We start from the raw sequence: 24,932 nt of genomic DNA, 5'->3' as shown, positions 1-24,932 counted from the left end.
GGCTCGCTTCTGTGGTTGGCAAATGAATGCTGGCTATTGGCCAGAGGCCTCAGTTCCTCACCACATGGATCTATTCACAAGGACATATGAATGTCCTCACATGGCGGCTGTTTTCCCAAAGAGTGAGTGATCTAAGAAAGAGCATGGCGGAAGCTGCTATGTCTTTTATGGCCTTGCCTCAGATCTTTTATGACACTGTCATTTCCACAGTGTTCTATTGGTACCTAATCAGCCCTGTCCAATGCAGGAGGCAATGCAAATACCAGGTGAGACTCACTAGGGTCCATCTTGTAGGCTGGCTGCCACAACGGCTCATAACAGGCACCTAGCCAAGTTGAAGAATTAGTGACAGCTTCCTAGAAGGGGTGACATTTGAGCTGAGATCAGAAGGACGAGTGGAGCCGGGCATGGTTGGTGCATGCCTGTAATCCTAGCTACTCGGGAGGCTGAGGCAGGAGAATCACTTGGACCTGGGAGGCAGAGGTTGCAGTGAGCCGAGATTGTGCCACTGCACTCCAGCCTGGGCGACAGGCTGCTCCGTCTCAAAATATATATATAGGCCAGGCGCAGTGGCTTATGCCTCTGATCCCAGCACTTTGAAAGGCCAAGGTGGGCGGATCACTTGAGGTCAGGAGTTTGACACCAGCCTGGACAACATGGTGAAAGCCCGTCTCTACTAAAGAGACAAAAATTAGCTGGGCGTGGTGGTGCGCGCCTGTAATCCCAGCTACTTGGGAGGCTGAGGCAGGAGAATCGCTTGAACCCGGGAAGCAGAGGTTGCAGTGAGCCGACTGCACTCCAGCCTCCGCGGCGACAGGGCAAGCCTCCTTCTCAAAAAAAAAAAAAAAAAAAAAAAAAAAGACGAGTGGAAATTAACCAAGCAAGGATTAGTGTCCAGGATGGGGCAGAGTGCTGGGCAGAAGAACACAGATAGGGAGAAGATCAAAACAACTTTGTCTCTACCCTCAGGAGTCTCATGGCTTGAGTGGTTTCGAGTCTTGTTTGGGGCTACATGGCACACACATAGAAAAGATAAATCCCGAAGGAACAATTATTTATTCATTTATTTTGCTAGACAGGGTCTGGAACTCCTCCTGGCCTCAAGTGATCCTCCTCCCTTAGCCACCTAACGTGCTGGAATTACAGTCGCGAGCCAGCGCGCCCGGCCTCAATTTTAAACGTTTATAAAGATAGAGAGGTTGTGGCAGGGCGCGGTGGCTCACGCCCGTAATCCTAGCACTTTGGGAGGCCGGGGCAGGTAGATTGCCTGAGCTCAGGAGTTTGAGACCACCCTGGGCAATATGACAAAACCCCGTCTCTAATAAAAATACAAAAAATCAGCGCTCCTATAGTCCCAGCTGTTTGGGAGGCTGAGGCACGAGAATCGCTTGAATCCGGAAGGCGGAGGTTGCAGTCAACGGAGATCACGCCCTGCACTCCAGTCTGGGCGACAGAGCGAGACTGTCTCAAGGAAAAAAAAAAAAAAAAAAAAACAGAGAGAGAGAGAGAGAGGTTGGCTGGTCGCGGTGGCTCATGCCTGTAATCCCAGCACTTTGGGAGGCCGAAGTGGGCCGATCACTTCAGCCCAGGAGTTCGAGACCAGACGAGGCAACATGGCAAGGCCCTGTCTCTACAAAAAATATAAAAATTAGCCGTGTGCACTGGCGCACGCCTATAGTCCCAGATACTCCGGAGGCTGAAGTGGGAGGATCCCTTCAGCTGGGGAGGAGGAGCTTGCAGTAAGCTATGATTGCACCACTGCACTCCAGCCTGGGCGACAGAGCGAGACCCTGTCTCAAATTTAAAAAAAAAAATAGATGTTTATTATGCATTCATCCAGTAGATATGTAGTGCGTCTATCTACTAAGCAAGGGGCCCAGGCACTGGGATTCCATGGTGAATCTGAGCATCCCCGCCTCCCGTTCCTGCCTCGTGATTGGCTGCCCTTGGGCCAATGGCTGAAGAGTCCACCGCTCCGCCAGCCCCGCGGCATCCTCCAGCTGCAGCTTCCCCTGTTCCGTTTGCAGGCGGCGCTGTGGGCTCACTGACTCCTCCGTCACACGCAGACCTGGTCCCCACCCTCTCTGATTCTTTCAGACTCTCAGGAATGAATAGAGCGTATACCCCAGCGTCTCACCCTCTTTACAAAATCCTTTTGTGAATTTTTCTGCCTGTGCAGGTTTCCAATACAGGTCCAGAATCCCGCGCCCGCCTCTTATCAACCAACTCCGGCGGCTCTCCCGTTGATGTGACCTCCAGCCATTCGGCCCGTAGGCCGATGCTTGGGAAATCTTGACAACGGCCCAAGCCGGCAGTCGGCACTTCTCTCCATCGGTTAATTGTTTACTCGTTTGTTTATTTATCCTGGAGTGGAGGCTAGCCGGGTGCGCGGAGGCGGCTGCCCCCAGGGAAGCCCGCTTCCTGTGGTTGGCTTGCTCAACTACTATCCGCCCTCTTGCGCACTGGAAAAAATTGCAGAGCTGGGAATGTACCCCTTGATGGTTCCGTTCATGCAGTAAAACAATGCCTGGGCCCCTGCCTTGTGCCTGGATCCGTGCTAGAGACATTGACGATGACTGAGACAGCCCTGGCCCTGCTCTCAGGGGACTTGCAGTCCGATGGGAAAGACCTGTCACCAGATATGGACCACCCAAGGTGGCCAGGGCTTGGACGGGAGACCTAAAGGGACTGTGGGAGCCTGGAAGGAGCAGCTGACCCAGCCTGTCGCATCAGAGAAGGCCTCCTGGAAGAGGGGACATCTGAGCTAGCATCTCAAAGAAGGCTAGAAGGACAACCATGTAGTCTCTGGCTACCATGTCCCCAGTGCCTACCACCCTCTTGTTTAGCATTGGATTTTTTTTTTTTTTTGAGACGGAGTCTCCTTCTGTCACCCAGGCTGGAGGGCAGTGGCACGATCTTGGCTCACTGCAACCTCCGTCTCCCGGGTTCAAGCGATTCTCCTGCTTCAGCCTCCCAAGTAGCTGGGATTACAGGCGTGCACCACTACACCTGGCTGATTTTTGTATGTTTTGTAGAGACAGGGTTTCACCACGTTGTCCAGGCTGGTTTTGAACTCCTGGCCTCAAGCAATCCACCCGCCTCAGCCTCCCAAAGTGCTGGTATTACAGGCCTGAGCTACTGTGCCTGGCCGACTCATTCATTTTTATTTATTAACAAGTTTTAATTGTGGGTCATTGGCCAGACTTTGGAACTAGCCAGAGTCCCCTGCCTTCAGAGGGTTCACACATAAAATGGTGATACCAACACAGAACTTCATTTAATCTTTTTAGAGACAGGGTCTGGCCTTGTGGCCCAGGCTGGAGTGCAGTGGCACAATCATAGCTCACTGAAGCCTTGAACTCCTGGGCTCAAGTGATCTTTCTTCCTCAGTCTCCCGAAGTGCTGGGATCCAACACAGAACTGCAAACCCTGAACCCTGAAGAAATGCTACGTGTGGCAACGTGACCCAGTTGTCTGGGTTTGTATCTCAAACCTGCTGCTACTTACTAGCTGTGTAACTTCTCTGTACCTTATAACTTACTCATAAGGTTGTTGTGAGGATTCAGTGAGTTAATGGGTCTGAAGTGCTTTTAGACTGCTGCCTGGCATGTCCAGGCATGGTGGCTCATGCCTGTAAGCTCAGCGTTTTGGGAGGCTGAGGCAGGGGGCCTGCTTGAGGCCAGGAGTTTGAGACCACCCTGGGCAACATAGCAAGACTCCATCTCTACCAAAAGAATAAAAAAAATTGGCCAAGTGTCATGGTGAGGGCATGTAGTTCCAGCTGCTCAGGAGGATTGCTTGAGCCCAGGAAGTTGAGGCTGCAGTGAACCATGATTGGTCCACTGCACTCCAGCCTGGGCAACAGAGCAAGACCCTGTCTCAAAAAATAAAAAATCAAGGCCGGGCGCGGTGGCTCACGCTTGTAATCCCAGCACTTTGGGAGGCCGAGGCGGGTGGATCACGAGGTCAGGAGATCGAGACCACGGTGAAACCCCGTCTCTACTAAAAATACAAAAAATTAGCCGGGCGTGGTGGCGGGCGCCTGTAGTCCCAGCTACTAGGAGAGGCTGAGGCAGGAGAATGGCGTGAACCCGGGAGGCGGAGCTTGCAGTGAGCCGAGATCGCGCCACTGCACTCCAGCCTGGGTGCCTGGGTGACAGAGCAAGACTCCGTCTCAAAAAAAAAATAATAATAAAAAATAAAGTAAAAATAAAAAAAAATAAAAAATCCACAAAAAACAAAAAGAATGTTGACTAACCTGGCCAACATAGTGAAACCCTGTCTCTATTAAAAATACAAAAATTTACCAGGTGTGGTGGCATACACCTGTAGTCCCAGCTACTCGGGAGGCTGAGGCAGAAGAATCACTTGAACCTGGGAGGCAGAGGTTGCAGTGAGCCAAGACCACACCATTGCACTCCAACTTGGATGCCAGAGTGAGACTCCATCTCAAAAAACAAACAAACAAACAAACAAAAAAGACTGTTGTGGCCAGCCTCAGTGGCTCACACCTGTAATCCCAGCACTTTGGGAGGCTGAGGTGGGTGGATGGCTTGAGACCAGGACATTGGGAACAGCCTGGCCCGAACAGGTGAAACCCTGTCCCTACGAAAAATACAAAAATTAGCCAGGTGTGGCGCCTGTAGTCCTAGCTACTCAGGAGGCTGAGGCAGAAGAATCACTTGAACCCGGGAGGTGGAGGTTGCAGTGAGCCGAGATCGCACCACTGCACTGCACTCCAGCCTGGGTGACGGAACAAGACTCTGTCTTGAGAAAACAACAAAAAAAATTAGCAGGGCGTGGTGGCGCACGCTGGTAATCCCAGACTCTGCCTCAAAATAAAAAATAAAAAAAAGACTGTTGCTTGGCACGAAGTACTCATTTTTGTTATTAAAGAACGAGGGATCAGGCCAAATCTGGGAGACTACCCTGAGAAGGTGATTTCAAGCTGAGAGTCGAAGGGTAAATCAGAGCTGATGGGCTCCCAAGGGGTTTGGGGGATCCAGAGTGAGCCCAATCGTTCTTGTTCTCCAGGTGCTGCCAGTTCACAAATTTAAGATTGAAAATACCTGGAACACTGCATAGGCGTTATAAAGACATTAATTTGAAGTACAGGTATCAGGTATTCACTGCCCCCCCACCTTGTCTTTCCTGTGTCTCCTCAAGTAATCTCAAAAGTCCCTTACACATCACGGTTTGTAATGACAGTCCACGCACTCGATTTGGCAGCCCCGCAGTGCTTAAAGTTGTTGTTGTTGTTTCAAGCCACTAACATCTAAAAATCAGACTGAATGCATTAAAAGTGCCTTTTTTTTTTTTTTTTTTGAGACAGTCTCCCTCTGTTGCCCAGGCTGGAGTCCAGTGCGATCTCGGCTCACTGCAACCTCTGCTTCCCGAGTTCAAGCGATTCTCCTGCCTCAGCCTCCCGAGTAGCTGGGATTACAGGCGCGCGTCACGACGCCCACCTAATTTTTGTATTTTTAGTAGAGACGGGGTTTCATGTTGGCCAGGCTGGTCTCGAACTCCTGACCGCAAGTGATCCGCCCACCTCGGCCTCCCAAAGTGCTGGGATTACAGGCATGAGCCACCGCGCCTGGCCCTAAAAGTGCTACATTAAAAAAAAAAAAGTCAATGGAAACATCCTTTAATATAAAAATCTTAATGGAATAAACAAGCCCCTGTAATTTTATTTATCAACGCTTACAGAGCGCTTACTATATGCAAGGCATGATTTCAAAAGCTTTGCAAAATATAATCTATTTAATTTTCACAGCAGCCCTACGAGGGAGGTACGATTATTATCCCACTTTATAGATGAAGAGACTGATGGCAGAAATGCCAAATGTAATAGGAAACAGCCTTTCTTCATGAATTCCACAAATATTGGCTCGGCGCCCGAGAAGCTCATCTTCCACGATCTGTACTTCCGGAGGAGTCCCAGAGGAACACCTCCTCAGTTCAGAGGAGTCAAGGGTTACAGCGGTGCCCTCTCCCATCACTACTCTTTTCCCTTCAGGCGCCCTAATTGACATTCGATTTGTAGCCATTTGCACAATGCTAAGTGACAGGCTTGGGCTGCACACAGGACCAGGCCGTCTTCCCTCTCCTGGTGATCAGGCGATCACAGAACCAAAAACAAGTTGCATGGACGCGCGCGTTGGCTGCAGATTTTCTTCACAGCCAGGAGAAAGAGCACGCGCTCTCCAGCCCCGCCTCTTCTTCCGGGACGACGAATTGCGGGGCTCGGATTGGGCTGAGGCGGGCCACGCCTTCCCATATCCTCCAATCAACTCCCTCTCTGGTGCGCTCCCTCCTTCTCAGCCCCGCCCCACTGCCCCACGTTACGTCGCTCCTTCTGGCCTCCTCCGTTATCCCGGGGGCTGCGGCGCGCGCGGCAAATCCACCTCCCGTTGCTTCCCATTGGCTGGTCAGGTCCCGCGCGAGCGGGATCGCGCCCTTCGCCCCCCCACCCCCAAAACCGGGCCATGCCTCTCTCCTTCGGTTTTCTCCAGGAGCCAGCGCGAGGCAGCAGATCGGCTGCTTGAGACGCGCGCGGAGACGCGCGCTCCTCCTGCGGGCCACTCCCTCCGCCCTGCGCCAGCAGCTGCGCCCGCTGGCAGCCCCCAGCGCACGCGCGCTCGCCCACCCCGCTCCCTCTGCTCGATTGCAGGTCGCCTCGCGCTCAGTCGCGACGGCGGCCGCCGCAGTAGCGGCATTTTTGGGGGCGCACGCGCACTGCACCGTCCGCGGCCGTTCCTAACCTCAGGCAGCGGCGGTGGCAGTGAGCCCCTCGGGTGCGCACGCGCTCTGACCTCTCCCCACTGCCTCGCTGGTTGTCCCTTCGCGGCGCGCGCCCAGGAGCCGTTATCCCCCTGCAACGGTCCACGCGCCGCGCACGCGCAGTAGCGAGGGGGCGCGCGCGCGCGGGAGCGGCCGTCGCAGGAAGGAGGCGCCGCCGCTGCCGCCATTGCGAGGGAGGGAGGGAGTGAGCGAGGCTGGTCCGCCCTCCCCCTGGTTCCCGCCCCTCCCCCCTTCCCCTCCCCGCCCCCCGCCCCGAGGGAGAGCCGTGGCGCGGCGGCAGGAGGAGGTGGAGGAGGCGGAGGAGGGAACCCGCGAGGGAGGGTCCGCCCGGCCCCCCACCGCCGGAGCCGCCGCCGCCGCCTCAGCCGCCGCTGGACTAGGAGCAGGGGAACATGGCGCCGGGGCCCCCGTCATTGCTGCCGGGATCTTGGAGGCCGGGGCCGCGCTGAGGGCGCCCAGCTGGTGAGTGCGCGAGCTCTCGGGTCCCGGTCGGCGAGGCCGGGCGCCGCCCCGCTGCGGGGTCCAGGGGGAGGCGGGGACGGCGGGGCCCGGAGCCCGCGAACAATGGAGGAGCTGGAGGGGGAGGGGAGGAGCGGCCCCCCCCAGCCCCCCGGGCCCCGCCGTCCCCGTCGCTTCGCGCGTCGGCCCGGCCCATGGGGCCCTCCTGCCCTTTGGACCTGCCCCTGCCCGCCCCAGCCCTGCTGTCCCCGCCGCCCCCATCCCCGACCCGTTGGGATCTCCGTGTCTGCCTTGGAGCCTCCCCGACTTCAGCCAGCCGGCTCCCAATTCTGCGCCCCCCTTCCCCCTTCCACCCCTCCATAATACCCTTCGCTCCTCCCGGGCTCTGCAGTGCTCCGGGACCCATCTTCTCCTCATTGACCATTCTGCCTCTCTTAATTGTGGCTGCCACTTTTGAGATCCGTGACCCTTCTTCCTCTTCTCGATTCTGCTCCCACCACCCTTCAGATCTGTCCTCGGCCCCTTCTTTGACCTACCTGCTGTGCTATTATTCCTGTCTCAGAATCTGTTGCACCCTGGGAGCTGTCCCTTTAGGACCTGCGGTTCCAACCCTTTGGAGATCCATCTGAGACCCCTGTTCAACCAGGCACTGCTGCCCCAGGTCTCCCCCTTGGACTTAATCCCGTTCCCTCGTGGGCCCTACTACCCGCCTTTCTGTCTGCCCTCTCATAGAGCCTGCTGCACCCCGGGATGCCCCTCGGCTGGCTTTCTGACCCTTCTGTGCCCCAGCTCATTCCCCTGATCCCCCTCGGACTTGGCTGCACCATGCTTGCCTCTTCCCCTTCTCAGCTCTTGTTCCCGTTTGCCATTCAGACCCTTTCCTCTCTTCCAGACCTTTCTGCCTCTCAGGTCTGCCCCTTGCCCGACCTCAGATCTTGCTGCGCTCCCCTCACCTGCTTGCTTCTGACTCTGCCTTCCCGGGAGGCAGCCTCCTCCCCCTTCTCTGACTCTGCAGGTCTCCCATTTCTGCTATTCACTTAAATGATGTATCCCTAACTCAGACTGCCTTCAGTTTCAGCCCGTGTTCTCTTGGAGGTTTCCTCTCTTCCTCACCTCCTTTTTGGCACTCCTCTGAGCTACTGCATTCATTTGCTTCTCCTTTCTTTGGCCTGTCTCTCCTTCAGTTCTCTGCCTAAAAACTGCTTCCTGTCCCCTCTTTGCTCCAATTCCTCTCCTCCCCGTTTTAGCCCTTAGACATGCCCTTTAACCTCACTATACCTCTGATACCTCACGGGCTGGTCACCCATCCCCTTCCTGTTATGCGTCTCACAGACCTGCCCCTAGATCCATTTTGTACCTACACTTTCTCCTCGTTTTTTTCAATTCTGCCCCATCCTCTTTATTTAGTGTTTCCCTCCCCAGCTCGGCTCCTTCGGAGCTGTCCACTTGCCCGCATATTTTTAGACCGGTTTTTAACGTCTGTATTGCCGTCCTCTCTTGGAGCGGTCCTTTAACCCTGGAGTTCTTGTCACTGTGTCCCCTCGCTGTTCCCTCCCGAATCTTAAGTTTTCCACATGACGTTCTCTTCTCCCCACCATTTTGATTCAGCCCTCACCCTTCACTCTGCTTTATTTGCCCACCCTCCACTGTTCTGCCTCTTGTCTTCTTTTGGAGTTCTCACTCCAATTTTGACATTAAGATGTCTTCTTAATCATTCTTTCCTATGTATTCCCCCCTACCTTCCTCTTGGAGCTGCCTCAGTGCTGTGATAGATTATCACTCCCCTTTGATATCCCTCTCCCAATTCTGTTCCTCTTGGACTTGTTTCCTTCCTCACCCTTTTTTTTCTTTCCCCTTGTATCCTGCCAGGCTCCTTCTCTTCCCATTTAGTTCCAATCAGACCTGCCCCTCACAGCTCACCACCCGTGGCCCACCCATTCCCCATTGAGCACTTCCCTTTCAGGCATGTCTTTCTCTGTTCTCCATCCCTCTGCTGCAGAGGCAAAGGGACTGGATTGTGCCTTAGGCTCTCCAGTCTCTGAGACTGCAGATTCTCTCTCTGCGCCCTAACCCTGAGGGTTCTCTCCCCAGGGATCCTGAGCGATCTGGGTAAGTAGGTGGGGGTTCGTTGATTGTTACTGCTTTCTGGAGTCTGGGAGTGTCTCCCCCATTTCCCCTACTTCCACTAGGTTAGTAGTGTGGGGGGAGGTAGAGCTCTTTCCATTGCCCCATTTTCTTTCCTCTCCTGTTTGCTCTCTCCCTTCCGATCTCTGGGCTTTGCAGCTTTGTATCCTTTGGAAAAGGGGATTGCAGCTGCTCATAGATCTTTATTCTCTTTCTCACTTTCCCTCCTTCCTTCTCTGAGCCATTGCATAGAGTACCCTCTCTCCCCTTCCACCTCTAAGCCAGCACCCCTAGGAGTGTCCTTCCCCTCCACCCCCGCAGCTGACAAGTTATTTCGTTTTACCTCTAGCTGGGGAAATGCCAGTTCTCAAATTCTCCCGATCCCATCGGGGGTTATGGCCACACTTGGACCTAGGGAAGCTACAGTATTTTCCCTAATGGCCTCTGGTTTGCAGTGTGACCTTGGGGGAGGGGATGGGGAAGGTGGGCTTATTTCTTTTTCACCTTTGCCCCGGGAAAGGCTCCAGCTTCCTGGTCTTCAAAATGGTGAGGGCTTGGGTTTGGAAAGCACTTTGCGGTTGTTTGTTGAAAGAGAGTGCCAAGTGTCACTCAGATTTCTGCCCTCTGGTATTGCAGGCACTCCCTGCCACAGGAGCTGAGTGCCTCTGGGCAGATCCATGCTAGATTCTGGGGCTCATTGCCGTACAAGGGGTGTGTGGGTGGGCCCTGACATTCCTTAAGCTTTTTGAGTGACCTGATTGGGTAGAGTTAGAAAGGGGTGCCAGGAACTGGCGGATGTGATTGGATTTTTAGTCTTATTATCTGAGAAATGCATCTTAGCTACCATTCCTGAGCGATTTTCTTTAATGACTGTATGGTTGTGGGGGGTATTTAGGAAGTTCATTCAGGGGTAGAGGTGGTTTTTACAGAAAATCTATCCAACCATTTTCCTTCCTTAACTTGGGAAAGGGGATCTTTTGCATGTTCTAGGTTTATTTATTTCTTAAGTAAATCAAAAGCCTGATTTTTTTCCCTGCTGTGGCCTAGGGCAATTGTATATTAAAGTAGCCATCCAACTGTGAAGGAGCATTTACTGGAAGGACTTTCTTAACTGAGCTATGATAAAACTTTGTTTATTTTAGGACTTATTTAGAAATAATTCTGTGTGGACACATTTGAAATAAAAACATTCACTGTCATCTACAGAGTTGGACCATTCATCAAATATTAGGGCATTTGTATATGAGGCAGTGAAGAGGGCTAATAGTAGATCTGTATGGTCCCTTGAACTTCTTAAAATTTCCTGACAGAATCTGGTAATTTTAATGATCTATGTATGGCATGGGTTTTCACCATTATTGACTTAAAGATTTTTGGTTCATTTCTGTTGGTGAATTTTTAGCCTTGTGTGTCATGATTAATTTTCTGAATTTATCTTAGAGTTTGTGTTATCCATGTTGGTATCTATAGTTGTTTTGTTTTTTATTAATATGGAAGTGACAGATAATTAAGAATAAAAACAACTGTGTATGCAGTCCTGCTTAAATGTGTGTCCCAGAGTTTTAATATCATTGGCAGCATGAAAAGGTCCTGCATGCCAAAAGCCTAAGTTTACATTATAGGGAGAGAGGAAACACTGAATAAAGAGCTGATTTTTCCACCTTAACTGGTAACCGATGTTCTTAAAGACTGTCAGATTTCTCTGAGGCTAGCAGAGGCCCTAAGGACTCCAGCATTGACATTTGCTTTGATGATGGAATTGGGTGCCACAGAAATGTGAGGTGCCTTGGCCTTCTGGCACAGTTAATATGCCATTTGGAGTTGGGGGGCTGGAGCAGGAGATGGCGGTAGACAACTGCTTTCAATGTAGTAACATGTTTTCAAGGGCTCTTGCCCTGCCTAGAAAATCTTTGTAAAGACTTAAAAACTAATCTGATCAAAGTTCCTCATTTAAGTTATCTTGTTTTCAACTAACCTTTCTTTGGCTGTGCCCCCTGCCCACCCTTTTACCTGCCCACCATTTTCCTTGGCATGATGAAGGTTGATGCATTTAGGACAGTGACAAATCAGAAAATACTCATTCTTCTTGATCCAGAAGAGAAGAAGTTGAAAGAATTTGTCGGTGTGCAGATTCATGGGCAGATCCATGGACCTGATGGTGACTTTTGGCAAAGGACACAGCCTGGGAAGGGTGGGGGCTGCACAGGTGACAGTAAACCATAGCCTAATAGATGTTTGGTGAGTCTGCATGTGAGGAGGTGAGGCGTCAGGTCAATATAGTTGGAGATTGAAAAGGTCGGAGTGGTTGTTCGTCTCCATCTAGTCTGTTCTGCTCCCCATCTTTGGTCCACTGTGGTCTCCTGAGAGGTGTTAGGCCGCTTGCAGGGTCTTCCTGTGATCTGCTGTGACTATTGTCAGTCACCACCTGGCAGTCTAAACAATGTCTTGATTTACACAGTAATCGTGACTTTTTTTTTGAGATGGAGTTTCCCTCTTGTTGTCCAGGCTGGAGTGCAATGGCACAATCTCAGCTCACCACAACCTCTGCTTCCTGGGTTCAAGCGATTCTCCTGTGTCAGCCTCCCGAGTAGCTGGGATTACAGGCATGTGCCACCACGCCAGGTTAATTTTTGTATTTTTAGTAGAGATGGGGTTTCACCATGTTGGCCAGGCTGGTCTTGAACTCCTGACCTCAAGTGATCCACCTGCCTCGGCCTCCCAAAGTGCAGGGATTACAGGCATGAGCCACCGTGCCTGGCCTGTTTTTCCCTTTTTTAAAAAATCTTTTGTTATTCATCACAGCACTATCCATGATGTCCAGTTGGTAAGATTTCTTTTTCACGATCTATAAAATAGGTAAAATTGAGATTCTTTGCATGAAGAGAGAAGGTGACTAGCAGAAATACCTCCTTTGACACCGTGCGTTCATTGGAACTCAGTGTGAAAATCAGTGCCTAGTCTAGCCTTCTCATTTACAGATGGAGGAGTGGAAGGCTGGCATAGGGCATTGTGACAGGCTTCCTGCCACAGCAGAAAAGTACTGGATTTATATAAGGGCAGTGACCTGCCTTCTGATCTAGGCCTTGTCCTAATTAGTTGGGACCTTGAACAAATTGCTTTACCTCTCTGGGCTTCACCTTCCTAGTCTGAAGCCTGGTGTGCTGTCCAGGTCTGATTGTAGATTCTTGTTGTCCTGGGTCACTTACCAAGTTAGAGCTGGAGCTTAGGACTAAGCTCCTGTTGCTACTCTTTGATTCCTCCCTCACCTGCCAATCCCCAACTGCCTGTCATCAAGTCCCGTAACCCAGAGTCTGTGTAGGGGGCTCTTTCCCTGGGCGATGCAGTAAAATGAACTGGATTACCCTTGTTGTATACTTTTTCAGATATAAAATAAACACTGCCTGTTTTTCAACCATTCACATGGAAATTATAATTTAGGGGGATGGGGTTATCCAGATTATATTAGCTACATAACTAAAACCCATATACCTCTTTTAAAAACAATATGGAATTTTTCAAGCTGAGTCATTGTTGACCTAGGCTGTCAAACAGCAATGGTCTGAATAGCACTTGTATTGCTTGCATTAAGAAATGCAAACAAATAATTCATGTTCATCTTCCCGAAAGTTTCTTTCTGTTTAACTTTTGATCCAGTGCTTTATCAGGCTTCATCTATGAAGAATTCTTAAAGATAACTTTTGGCATCTGTCAATCTAATTTTCATTTATTTGCTTCTCTGATATTGAGAAATGCCATTAAGTTGATATATTAGCAGAGAACCAGATACTTTCAGCCATGAAGTATCATTACAGGAAAGTAATATTTATTTTAGTTGAAAATAGCCAGACTTGCCTATCTCTCTCATCTTCCTTAATGGAAATGAACATTTTCTTTTTATGCACTTTGCAGCAGTTGTGACTGTTGTATTATAGATCTGCAGGTATTTCCTGCCTCTTTTGCTCTCCTGATATCTCTGCATTCTTACTTGGATGATGTCCTCATCCTGGCCACTGTAGTAAACTGGTAATTGAATTTGGACAATTGAGAGGCAGCTTCCTATGATGTAAAGAACGTCGAAGAAACCTGGGTCCTAGCCCTAGTCCTGCCATTTACTAGCTGTGTGACTAGCCAAATCATTTTCATTTCTCTAGACTACAGTTCCTTCAGTTGAAAAATGAAGGGATTATACTAGTTGCTTCCCATTCTGCCTTATTTTGTGGCTAATAATATTTGATTGTCATCTCTCTCTATAGATAGACAGTAAACTCCTGAGGATGAGGAGCCTCTTATATTATCTTTGATTTGCCACCACACCTAGCAAAATACCTTGTACTTGCTAGGCCCCCATCGTATCCATGTTGATAGAAGATAAACAGGTGCTAAAGTTTTTTTTTTGTTTGTTTTGTTTTGTTTTGAGATGTTTGTACCAACTGTGATGGCCGTTTGCAAGCTTTAAATGCTTAGAGGGCATGCTCTCCTCATCAGCCTTTTTTTTTCTTTTTTTTTCTTTTTTTGAGACGGAATCTCGCTCTATCGCCCAGGGTGGAGTGCAGTGGCAAGATCTCAGCTCACTGCAACCTCCGCCTCCTGGATTCCAGCGATTCTCGTGCCTCGGCCTCCCGAGTAGCTGGGATTACGGCGCACGCCCACCATGCCCATCTAGTTTTTATATTTTTAGTAGAGACGGGATTTTGCCATGTTGGCCAGCCTGGTCTCGAACTCCTGACCTCAGGTCATCCACCTGCCTTCGGCCTCCCAGAGAGCTGGGATTGCAGGTGTGAGCCACCGCACCTGGCTCTGGCCCAGCATACTTTAATCTGCATACTTGCTGCATTGTAAATTTCTTGATCATGATGACACAGTTAATAAGTAGTAAGTCAGTGTGAAGAATCCAGATCTGATTTCAAAATATGTTTATTTTATTAGGCTACACTGCCTCTCTGGGTATAAGAATAAGCATAGTTCATCACCTTAAGGAATTTATAGTCAGTTGTTAACAATTAACTATATAGAGTGAAGGGAAGTAAATGTTGAATAGACTATTCTGATTAATGTCTGGCTCCTTGGGATGCGATCCTGTATTAATAGTCTTGAAGACTTTCATATTCAGAGATTTGAGCACACAGTAGGTTCCATATCACAGTATTTTGAAAAGAGTCTACACCACAAGTACCAGCTTGCCTTTTTAGCCAGCATATTTGGAAAAGTTGAGCATTTTATGTCTGACCTGAATTCAAACACAGGTGTAACAAAACTGTGTAAGTAAACTAGTCTAACAGGAAGAAGGTAGAGATGTTTGGTCATGTAATGACTCCTTAAATCTACATTTTTTTCAGCAAGTAGAAAAGTATTTGGGTAGCTACAAATTGAGAGATTTTCTTTAGGCAACTAAAAATATATACATAGAATATATACAACTACAATTTGCCAATTTACAATTAAAAAATAAAAATTAAAAGAAACATACAGATAGAAATACTTCTCTTGAGTTATTTATGTGGAGCACACCATGATACCTTTTTTTTTTTTTTTTTTTTTTTTTTTTGCGACATAGTCTTGCTCTGTCACTCAGGCTGGAGCACAGTGGTGCCATCTCAGCTCACTGCAACCTCCACCTTCCAGGTTCAAGCGATTCTCCTGCTTCAGTCTCCCGAGTAGCTGGGATTACAGGTGCTTGCCACCACGCCTGGCTAGTTTTTTGTATTTTTAGCAGACACGGGTTTCACCATGTTGTCCAGGCTGGTCTTGAACCCCTGACGTCGTGTGTCCATGTGCCTCGGCCTCCCAAAGTGCTGGGATTACAGGCCTGAGACTCCACATCCGGACATGATACTTTATTTAGTAACTTTTTGCATTTTAAAAAAATGTTAGTCTAAAAGTATGCTGGTTAGTTACAGCTAATAGCCTCCTGAGGTGTATATATATGGTTGGCCAAGCGTGGTGGCTCACGCCTGTAATCCCAGCACTTTGGAAGGCCAAGGTGGGCAGATCATCTAAACACCTAACCCCCAGAGGTAAAGGCTGCAGTGAGCCATGATCGCACCACTGCAGTCCTGCCTGGGTGATGGAGTGAGACCTTGTCTCAAGAAAAAAAATTATATGTGTGTGTGTGTGTGTGTGTGTGTGTATTTGCATTGCGTTGTGCTTTTTCCCCATTTTCATTTAAAAGAAAGGTCAAAACTGTGGCTTTATCTCTTGCAGCCTGCACTACTTAGGAATGAGACAAAAGAAAATGATTACCATTAATTGCCATGGGCAATTAAAAAGAGTTCTTTGTTCAGTAACAAATTGATTGTGTACAAATGAAAGTCAGCACTGCATTAATACAAGATTATTAGATTCTTGAAATCAGCATCTTCTGCTAGAGTAGCTTTCACTTCAAGGGAATTATTTCACTGGGAATAGGGTACCTAAATGATTGGTGATAAAATGTATCACTAGGTCTTTATTTTTCAGAAATGCCTGTTAACGTTGTAGGTAGAGGCTAGTGGATGCTGCTTTTATGGTAACCTTTTTAATGGCCTGAAATCACTGTATACTTTTTTTTTTTTTTTTGAGATGGAGTCTTGCTTTGTCGCCCAGGCTGGAGTGCAGTGGCGCCATCTCGGCTCATTGCAAGCTCCGCCTTCTGGGTTCACGCCATTCTCATGCCTCAGCCACCCAAGTAGCTGGGACTACAGGCGCCCGCCACCATGCCCGTCTAATATTTTGTATTTTGTTTAGTAGAGATGGGGTTTCACCGTGTTAGCCAGGCTGGTCTCGAACTCCTGACCTTGTGATCCACCCGCCTTGGCCTCCCAAAGTGCTGGGATTACAGGCGTGAGCTACCACGCCTGGCTTGAATACTTTTTTTAATGCTGTCAACGTATAAGAAATTTCTTCCTCTGGGCCGGGCACTGTGGCTCATGCCTGTAATCCCCAGCACTTTGGAAGGCTGAGGCGGGTGGATCACGAGGTCAGGAGATCGAGACCACCCTGGCTAATACAGTGAAATCCCATCTCTACTAACAATACAAAAAATTAGCTGGGTGTGGTGGCGGGCGCCTGTAGTCCCAGCTACTCCGGAGGCTGAGGCAGGAGAATGGTGTGAACCCAGGAGGCGGAGCTTGCAGTGAGCTGAGGTCGTGCCACTGCACTCCAGCCTGGGTGACAGAGCAAGACTCCCTCTCAAAGAAAAAAAAAAAGAAATTTCTTCCTCTGATTGGTCAGTCAACTGAGGAATGTAGATAAAACCTTTGATAAATGAGGAAGAAGAGAAGACTCCTGACTGCTGTGGAGTGGGTCTTGGCTGTTGGCATGTACCTAGTAGTAGCCACTCAACAACCATAAAGCCTTAAAAAATGGCAGCCTTAGCTAAAGTAGTTGTGATTTGATGTTATATATATGTACAAGTTGTGTATATTTTCTTGTGTACAAATCCCCTTTTAAGTTTTTTCTTAAAAAAATTAAGGTATAATCTACATGTAGAAAAGTACATAAATCTTAAGTGTCCATTTCTGAATTTTTTGCATGTTGTACAAGCCCCTTTTTCATATGATGGAGCATAATTCCCTTTTCTACATAGTTCTTACTGAGCCAGAAATTATTTGAGAGTCTGTATATAAGGCACTTCAATTACTACTTTATATTTAATATACAAATGTGAACATGTAGGATGTTTCTAACTTTACCCATCTGGGCAGGGTCAAATACCTGGTAAAGAATGGGATAACAGTGATTTCATTGTATAAATTATCACAAGTGTGAAAGCATTCTTTTAACAACAGATCTTTTCTACTCGTGTTGTTAATTCCAGATTATTTTGATCTCTGTTTGCTGGAAATTAAAAGAAAAGAGAGAGTGGTCACTGCTGATGAGAGTGAAATGGGACTGGTATTGAAATTACTATCAGGCCTACAAACTAGTGTGAACTTTCAGGGAAGTAGTTTAGCAATGTTTTATTTGTTTGTTTTTTTTTTGAGATGGAGTCTTGCTCTGTCACCCAGGCTAGAGTGCAGTGGCATGATCTCGGCTCACTGCAACCTCCACCTCCCAGGTTAAAGCAATTCTCCTGCCTCAGCCTCCCCAGTAGCTGAGATTACAGGTGCGTGCCACCACGCCCGGCTAATTTTTGTACTTTTAGTAGAGATGGGGTTTCGCCATGTTGGCCAGGCTGGTCTTGAACTCCTGACCTCATGTGATCCACCTGCCTTGGCCTCCCAAAGTGCTGGGATTACAGGTGTGAGCCATGGCACTCAGCCTGTTTTTTTGTTGTTGTTTTTTTGTTTTTTGTGTTTTTTTTTCTGAGAGAGAGTCTTGCTCTGTTGCTCAGGCTGGAGTGCAGTGGAGTGCAGTTGTGTAATCTTGGCTCACTGCAACCTCCGCCTCCCGGGTTCAAGGGATTCTCTTGCCTCAGCCTCCCAAGTAGCTGGGATTACAGGCGCCCACCACCATACCTAACTAATTTTTGTTACATTTTATATATATATATATATATATATATATATATATATTTTTTTTTTTTTTTTTTTTTTTTTTTTTTTTTTGAGTAGGTACGGGGTTTCACCATGTTGGCCAGGGTGTTCTCGAATTCCTGACCTCAAGTGATCTGCCCATCTCGGCCTCCCAGAGTGCTGGGATTACAGGTGTGAGCCACCATGCCCGCCCAGCAATGTTTTAAGAAACATACAATCTTTGATCTACTTATAAGAATCTATAGAGGGCTGGGTGCGGTGGCTCATGCCTGTAATCCCAGCACTTGGGGAGGCCTAGGCAGGCGGATCACTTGAGGTTGGGAGTTCGAGAGCAGCTTGGCCAACATGGTGAAACCCTGTCTTTACTAAAAACACAAAAAATTAGCCAGGCATGGTGGCGGGTGCCTGTAATCCCAGCTACTCGGGAGGCTGAGGCAGGAGAATCGCTTGAACCCAGAAGATGGAGGTTGCAGTGAGCGCAGATTATGCCACTGCACTCCAGCATGGGTGACAGAGTGAGACTCTGCCTCACAAAAAAAAAAAAAAGAATCTATAGGGACCAAGAAATAGAGATGTGAATCAAGATTGTATACAAAAGAGATGTTAACTATGTTAAGTATATGAATGTTTATAAATTAAAAAAAAAAATCTAAATGTTTTAACTTTAGGGGAATGGTTTGCTTTATGGAAAGGTTATGGAGTCATTAAAAAAGTATGTTTTTGAGAATACTTGATGTGGGAAAGTGCACACAAAATAAAATTAAATGTGGGAAAAAATAGGATACAGAACTATAAACAGCATGAGTCCAGTTATTTTAAAATATATATGTGAAAAAGTGAAAGAAATATGCTGAAGTGTTATTAGTTAACTCTGTGTTGTAGGATTATGGGTGATTAAAACTTTTTTTTTAATTTTCCCAAGCTTTCCACAAGATTTTACTGTTTCTGATTCAGGGAAAAGAAGATTAAACAAGTTTTTTGTTTTGTAGTGTGGTTGTATTGTGTTTGGTTTTTCTTATAAACATATGAAGGAAAAATTGAGCTGAAAAGCAAGAAATTCATGGTAAGATCTGTTGGACTCTAGTACCTTTGAAGGTAAGGCATTCACCCTTTCTTAGAGAATAATCAAATTAATTACTAATATTACCAAATAATAACAATGAACTGTTTATTACATACCAGAAGACTACGAAATGTTATCTCATATTCCCCTCACAATAACCCTCTGGGGTAGATGGTATTCTCACCTTCCAGATGGGGAACCGAGGTTGCAGAGAGGGGACTTGCCCAAGGCCACATGGCTAGTAGGTCCCCAAAGCAGTCTGGCCCAGAGTCTCTGCTCTCTATTGACTTCTCTGGCCGACTTTACAGTTTCCAGAATGCTTTTTTACACGCTTTCCAGAAAGTCTGGAAAGGACTTTACACTTTCCAGAATGTGCTTTTGCCCAGTGTGATCTCAGCCCAGAGATGAAGAGAATTCAAGTCTACTCCATGGTGGATAGAGCTGAACCCTTAGTTCTCTTTGAACAAGGTTCCCTTCTAACCCCTGAAGTGTGCTCGTTTTAAGAGAAAGGAGCCGGCCGGGCATGGTGGCTCACACTTGTAATCCTAGCACTTTGGGGGGCCGAGGTGGGCGGATTATTTGAGGTCAGGAGTTCGAAACTACCCTAGCCAACATGGTGAAACCCCCATCTCTACTAAAAATACAACTACAAAAAAAAATTAGCCCAGGCTTGGTGGCGGTCACCTGTAATCCTGCTACTTGAGAGGCCGAGGCAGGAGAATTGCTAGAACCCAGGAGGTGGAGGTTGCAGTGAGCTGAGATCGCGCCACTGCACCCCACCTGGCTGACAGCGAGACTCTTTTTTTTTTTTTTTTTTGAGACGGAGTCTCGCTCTGTCGCCCAGGCTGGAGTGCAGTGGCGCGATCTCGGCTCACTGCAAGCTCCGCCTGCCGGGTTCACGCCATTCTCCTGCCTCAGCCTCCCGAGTAGCTGGGACTACAGGCGCCCGCCACCACGCCCGGCTGATTTTTTGTTTTTAGTAGAGACGGGGTTTCACCATGTTAGCCAGGATGGTCTCGATCTCCTGACCTCGTGATCCGCCCGCCTTAGCCTCCCAAAGTGCTGGGATTACAGGCGTGAGCCACCGCGCCCGGCCAACAGCGAGACTCTTAAAAAAAAAAAAAAAGCCATGGATCAAAGTCAGGAATGGCTATAAAATTAGTAATGTGTTCCCTTTTATGGGCCAAAAACATCATTTTAATAAGATTTAATTTTATTTAAGCTTTTTTTTTTCTTTTTTGAGATGGAGTTTTGCTCTTGTTGCCCAGGCTGGCGTGCAATGGCACGATCTCTGCTCACTGCAACCTCCGCCTCCCGGGTACACGCCATTCTCTGGCCTCAGCCTCCCGAGTAGCTGGGACTACAGGCATGCGCCACCACCCTGGGCTAATTTTGTATTTTTAGTAGAGACGGGGTTTCCCCATGTTAGTGAGGCTGGTCTCAAACTCCTGACCTCAGGTGATCCGCCCGCTTCAGCCTCCCAAGTGCTGGGATTACAGGCGTGAGCCACCTCGCCTGGCTAAGCTATTAATTAAAATTTTTTTCCCAAAGTCCTATTTTGAAGTCCTGTCTATAATTAATTTTATTTAAATAATTTAGCAAAAGTTTGTTAAGCAGAAGAGGGAACAAACTAGTTCTTTGTAGTTCCAGAGGGTAGAGGTAGAGGTCTAGGTATCTACAAGGTTTAGAGTGCACAAAACATGCCTCCTCCTCCTCTGGGAGAATTTATATGCCGTTTATAAAACAAAAGCAATTCTTCCCTTACAGGTAACACAAGGAACACACTGTTTCTTTACCAGAATGTAAAAAATTTAGAAGGCCAGTGGCCTGATTATTTTTCCTTGATGTTATCTTAAAGAATTATGTGTGACTAAGCATTTCAGTGCAAGAATGCATTGACTAGGAAGACAGATTTCGTCTTATTATGAGAAAGAACTTTTTTTTTTTTTTTTTTTTTTTTGAGACGGAGTCTTGTGCTCTCACCCAGGCTGGAGTGCAGTGGCGCGATCTTCGGCTCACTGCAACCTCTGCCTCCTGGGTTCAAGCAATTCTCCTGCCTCAGCCTCCTGAGTAGCTGGGATTACAGGCGCCCGCCACCACGCCCGGCTAATTTTTGTATTTTTAGTAGAGACGGGGTTTTACCTTATTGGTCAGGCTGGTCTCGAACTCCTGACCTCGTGGTCCACCTGCCTTGGCCTCCCAAAGTGCTAGGATACAGGTGTGAGCCTCTGCGCCCAGCAGTTTTGTCTCTTTTTTTTTGAGACGGAGTCTTGCTCTTTTGCCCAGGCTGGAGTGCAATGGCGCAGTCTCAGCCCACTGCAACCTCCGCTTCCCGGGTTCAAGCGATTCTCCTGCCTCAGCCTCCTGAGTAGATGGGATTACAGGTGTGAGCCACTGCACCCGGCCTCATTTTGTCTTGGATAAGCAATAATTTTAAAGTTTACCCCATTTGGTTTTATTGTTGTTTTTATTTAACAAGACGTCTACACATATATCTATTAAATATTTACTGATCATTCTTTCTGTTGTCGGGAAGAGTAACAGATCTTCAATTCAAGGAGGTTGGCGTTCAGACATCAGGAAGAAATTGCAAAATAAAGCGTTTTGGATCCTCTGTGAGATTTTTGTCTTTTGTTCCTCCATTTGTTCTGTGACATCACCTAGAACATGACCTGACAGGTCAGTAGGAGCTCAGTCTTCGTTGAATAAAGGTATGAGTTTCTGAATGAGAGAATCCTGGAATAGATGAAATCTGTCGCCTTTCAGTCTTCAGATTCTTGGGATTCCTCAAGCCATGTAGAGGAAAGAAGCTTTCCTATTGTTAGTTTTCATTTGCATCTTACCAACTTTGTGACTTAGGACAAGTCATTTATTAATCTGAGTTCTCCTGTCTATAAAATGGGCTTAAATACCTATTTTGCTTGCCACAGTCTTTTTATTTTTATTTTTTGAGAACTAAATGCCAAGAGTAAACATAATGCTAAAGTTGGTAACCTTTGAGCTTGCTGGAAGAATGAAAGAGAACAATTAGGTAATTAAAATGTTCAGGTAAGCAAGCATGTGAGAGTGCTGCAAAGGCGGCGTGATGAAATTTTGGATCAGTGGAGCAGCACATGCTATTGATGTGTTATCTCTTGGTCTTTGTACAACTCGTAATTTGCCCCCAGGTAGCAGATAGTGTGAAGGTCTTATCAGAAAGTGTCTCATACACCTAAATGTTAACACCAGGTCATAGGCCAAATAGCAGTTGTCCACATTTGTTGAGGCCTTCGTTACTCTTTTTCTCATCATGACACATGGCCTAGGTTTGAGTCCCAGTCCCACCTCTTACCTGCTCTGCACCCTCCAACACGGCCCTTTAAACTCTTGGTGCCTTAGGCACGTCGTCTTAAAAAGGAGAATGTAGTAGTGTTTACTCATAGGGTAACTGTGCTAGTTAATATGCTTACTATATGTCATTATTAGTGCTGCACTACCTGGGCCTGTCTTTTTTTTTTTTTTAAATTTTTTTTTTGAGACAGGATCTCACCCACGCTCCATGGAGTACAGTGACACGATCACACCTTACTGCAGCCTTACCTTACAGGCTCAATTATCTTGCTTCAGCCTCTGAGTAGCTGGGACCACAGGTGTATGCGTGCCACCAAGCCCAGCTAATTTTTTTTTTTTAATTTTTTTTTTTCTTTTAAGATGGAGTCTCGCTCTGTTGCCCAGGCTGGAGTATAGTGATACAATCTCAGCTCTTTGCAACCTCTGTCCCCCAGTTCAAGTGATTCTCCTGCCTCAGCCTCCCAAGTAGCTGGGACTACAGGCACCCACCACCACACCCAGCTAATTTTTGTATTTTTAGTAGAGACGGGGTTTCACCATATTGGCTAGGCTGGTCTTGAACTCCTGACCTCATGATTCGCCCGCCTCGGCCTCCCAAATGCTGGGATTACAGGCATGAGCCACCATGCCCAGCCTAAGTGTTTTTATTTTTCATAGAGATGGGGACTCGCTGTGTTGCCCAGGCTGGTCTTGAACTCTAGACTCAAGCCTCCCTTTTCAGCCTCCCAAAGTGCTGGGATTACAGGTATGAGCCCATGGCTGGACTTGGCTTTAAGAGACCAGCTAAAGAATATAGTGGTAGGAAAATAAATACAGGCATAACTCAGAGATGTGGGATTAGTTCCAGACTACTGCAATAAAGCATATATGGCAATAAAGCCAGTCACACAAATTTTTTGGTTTCTCAGTGCATATAAAAGTTATGTTTTGGGCGGGCGCAGTGGCTCATGCCTGTAATCCCAGCACTTTGGGAGGCCGAGGTGGGCGGATCACCTCAGGTTGGGAGTTCGAGACTAGCCTGACCAACATAGAGAAACCCCATCTCTACTAAAAATACAAAATTAGGCATGGTGGTGCATGCCTGTAATCCCAGCTACTCAGGAGGCTGAGGCAGGAGAATCGCTTGAAACCAGGAGGCAGATGTTGCAGTGAGCTGAGATCACGCCATCACACTCCAGCCTGGGTAACGAGCAAAACCCTGCCTCAAAAAAAAAAAAAAAGTTATGTTTTGGCTGGGCGCAGTGGGTCATGCCTTTAATCCCAGCACTTTGGGAGGCAGAGGTGGGTAGATCACCTAAGGTCAGGAGTTCGAGACCAGCCTGGCCAAAGTGGTGAAACCCCGTCTCTACTAAAAATAGAAAAACTAGCCGGGTGTGGTGGTGGGCACCTGTAATCCCAGCTACTCAGGAGGCTGAGGCAGGAGAATCACTTGAACCTGGGAGGTGGAGGTTGCAGTGAGCCGAGATCACGCCATTGCACTGCAGCCTGAGCAAAAAGAGCAAGACTCTTATCTCAAAAAATAATAAAAATTAAAAAATAAGTTATCTTTACGCCATACTGTAGTCTAAGTGTGCAGTAGCATTATGTCTTTAAAAAGGTATATACTTTAATTTAAAAATACCTTTTTAGAAATCTAAATATTTTATTAATTTTTTTTTGGAGGGGGGACAGTTTCGCTCTTGTTGCCCAGGCTGGAGTTCAGTGGCGCCATCTCAGCTCACTGCAACCTCTGCCTCCTGGGTTCAGGCAATCCTCCTGCCTCAGCCTCCCAAGTAGCTGGGATTACAGGCGCCTGCCACCGCGCCTGGCTAATTTTTTGAATTTTTAGTAGAGACGGGGTTTCATCATGTTGGCCAAGCTGGTCTCGAACTCCTGACCTCAGGTGATCCACCCGCCTCGGCCTCCCAAAGTACTGGGATTACAGGCGTTAGCCACCGCTCCTGGCTTAAATTTTTTTAAAGTTTTTTTTTGAGACAGAGTCTTCCTTTGTTGCCCAGGCTAGAGAGTATAGTGGTGCAATCTTAGCTCACTGCAGCCTCCACCTCCCAGATTTAAGCAAGTCTCTCTCAGCATCCTGAGTAGCTGGAACTACAGATGCGCACCACCACACTTGGCTAAATGTTTTGTATTTTTAGTAAAAACGGGGTTTCTCCACATTGACCAGGCTGGTCTCAAACTCCTGGCCTCAAGTGATCCACCCACCTCGGCTTCCTAAAGTGCTGGGATTACAGGTATGAGCCGTCGCACCTGGCCTAATTTTTATTTTTTTGAGACAGACTCTTACTCTGTCACCCAGGCTGGGGTGCAGTGGTGCAGTCTCGGCTCACTGCAACGTCTGCCTCTCGGGTTCAAGCAATTCTTGTGCCTCAGCCTCTGGAGTAGCTGGGTCTAGAGATGCGCACACTACCACGCTTGGCTAATTTTTGTATTTTTCATAGAGATGGGGTTTCGCCGTGTTGGCCAGGGTGCTCTCAAACTCCTAGCCTCAAGTGATCTGCCCACCTAGGCCTCCGGAAGTGCTGGGTTTATAGGCGGGAGCCACTGTGCCCAGCTCCCCCGACTTCCTTTGTTTTTGTTTTGTTTTGTTTTGTTTTGAGATGTCTCATTCTGTTGCCCAGCCTGGAGTGCAGTGGTGTGGTCACAGCTCACTGCAGCCTCAACCTCCTGGGCTCAAGTGATTCTCTGGACTCAGCCTCCTGTAA

At 47.8% G+C, this 24,932-nt stretch overlaps 1 protein-coding gene across 1 annotated transcript in view; it reads left to right on the top strand.

The window, feature by feature from the left end:
• The first annotated feature begins 7,083 nt into the window (after positions 1–7,083).
• Positions 7,084–24,932, top strand: part of ARHGAP35 (Rho GTPase activating protein 35) — a 147,016-nt gene continuing 129,167 nt past the window's right edge. The window contains exon 1 of the mRNA XM_030807864.1: positions 7,084–7,263. The gene's annotated coding sequence lies outside the window, so the exon portion shown is untranslated. The remainder of the gene's footprint in view (positions 7,264–24,932) is intronic.

This window comes from Nomascus leucogenys, unplaced genomic scaffold, assembly GCF_006542625.1.
Source record: "Nomascus leucogenys isolate Asia unplaced genomic scaffold, Asia_NLE_v1 Super-Scaffold_241, whole genome shotgun sequence".
NCBI lineage: Eukaryota > Metazoa > Chordata > Mammalia > Primates > Hylobatidae > Nomascus > Nomascus leucogenys.
This window is presented reverse-complemented; position numbering and strand designations above follow the sequence as displayed.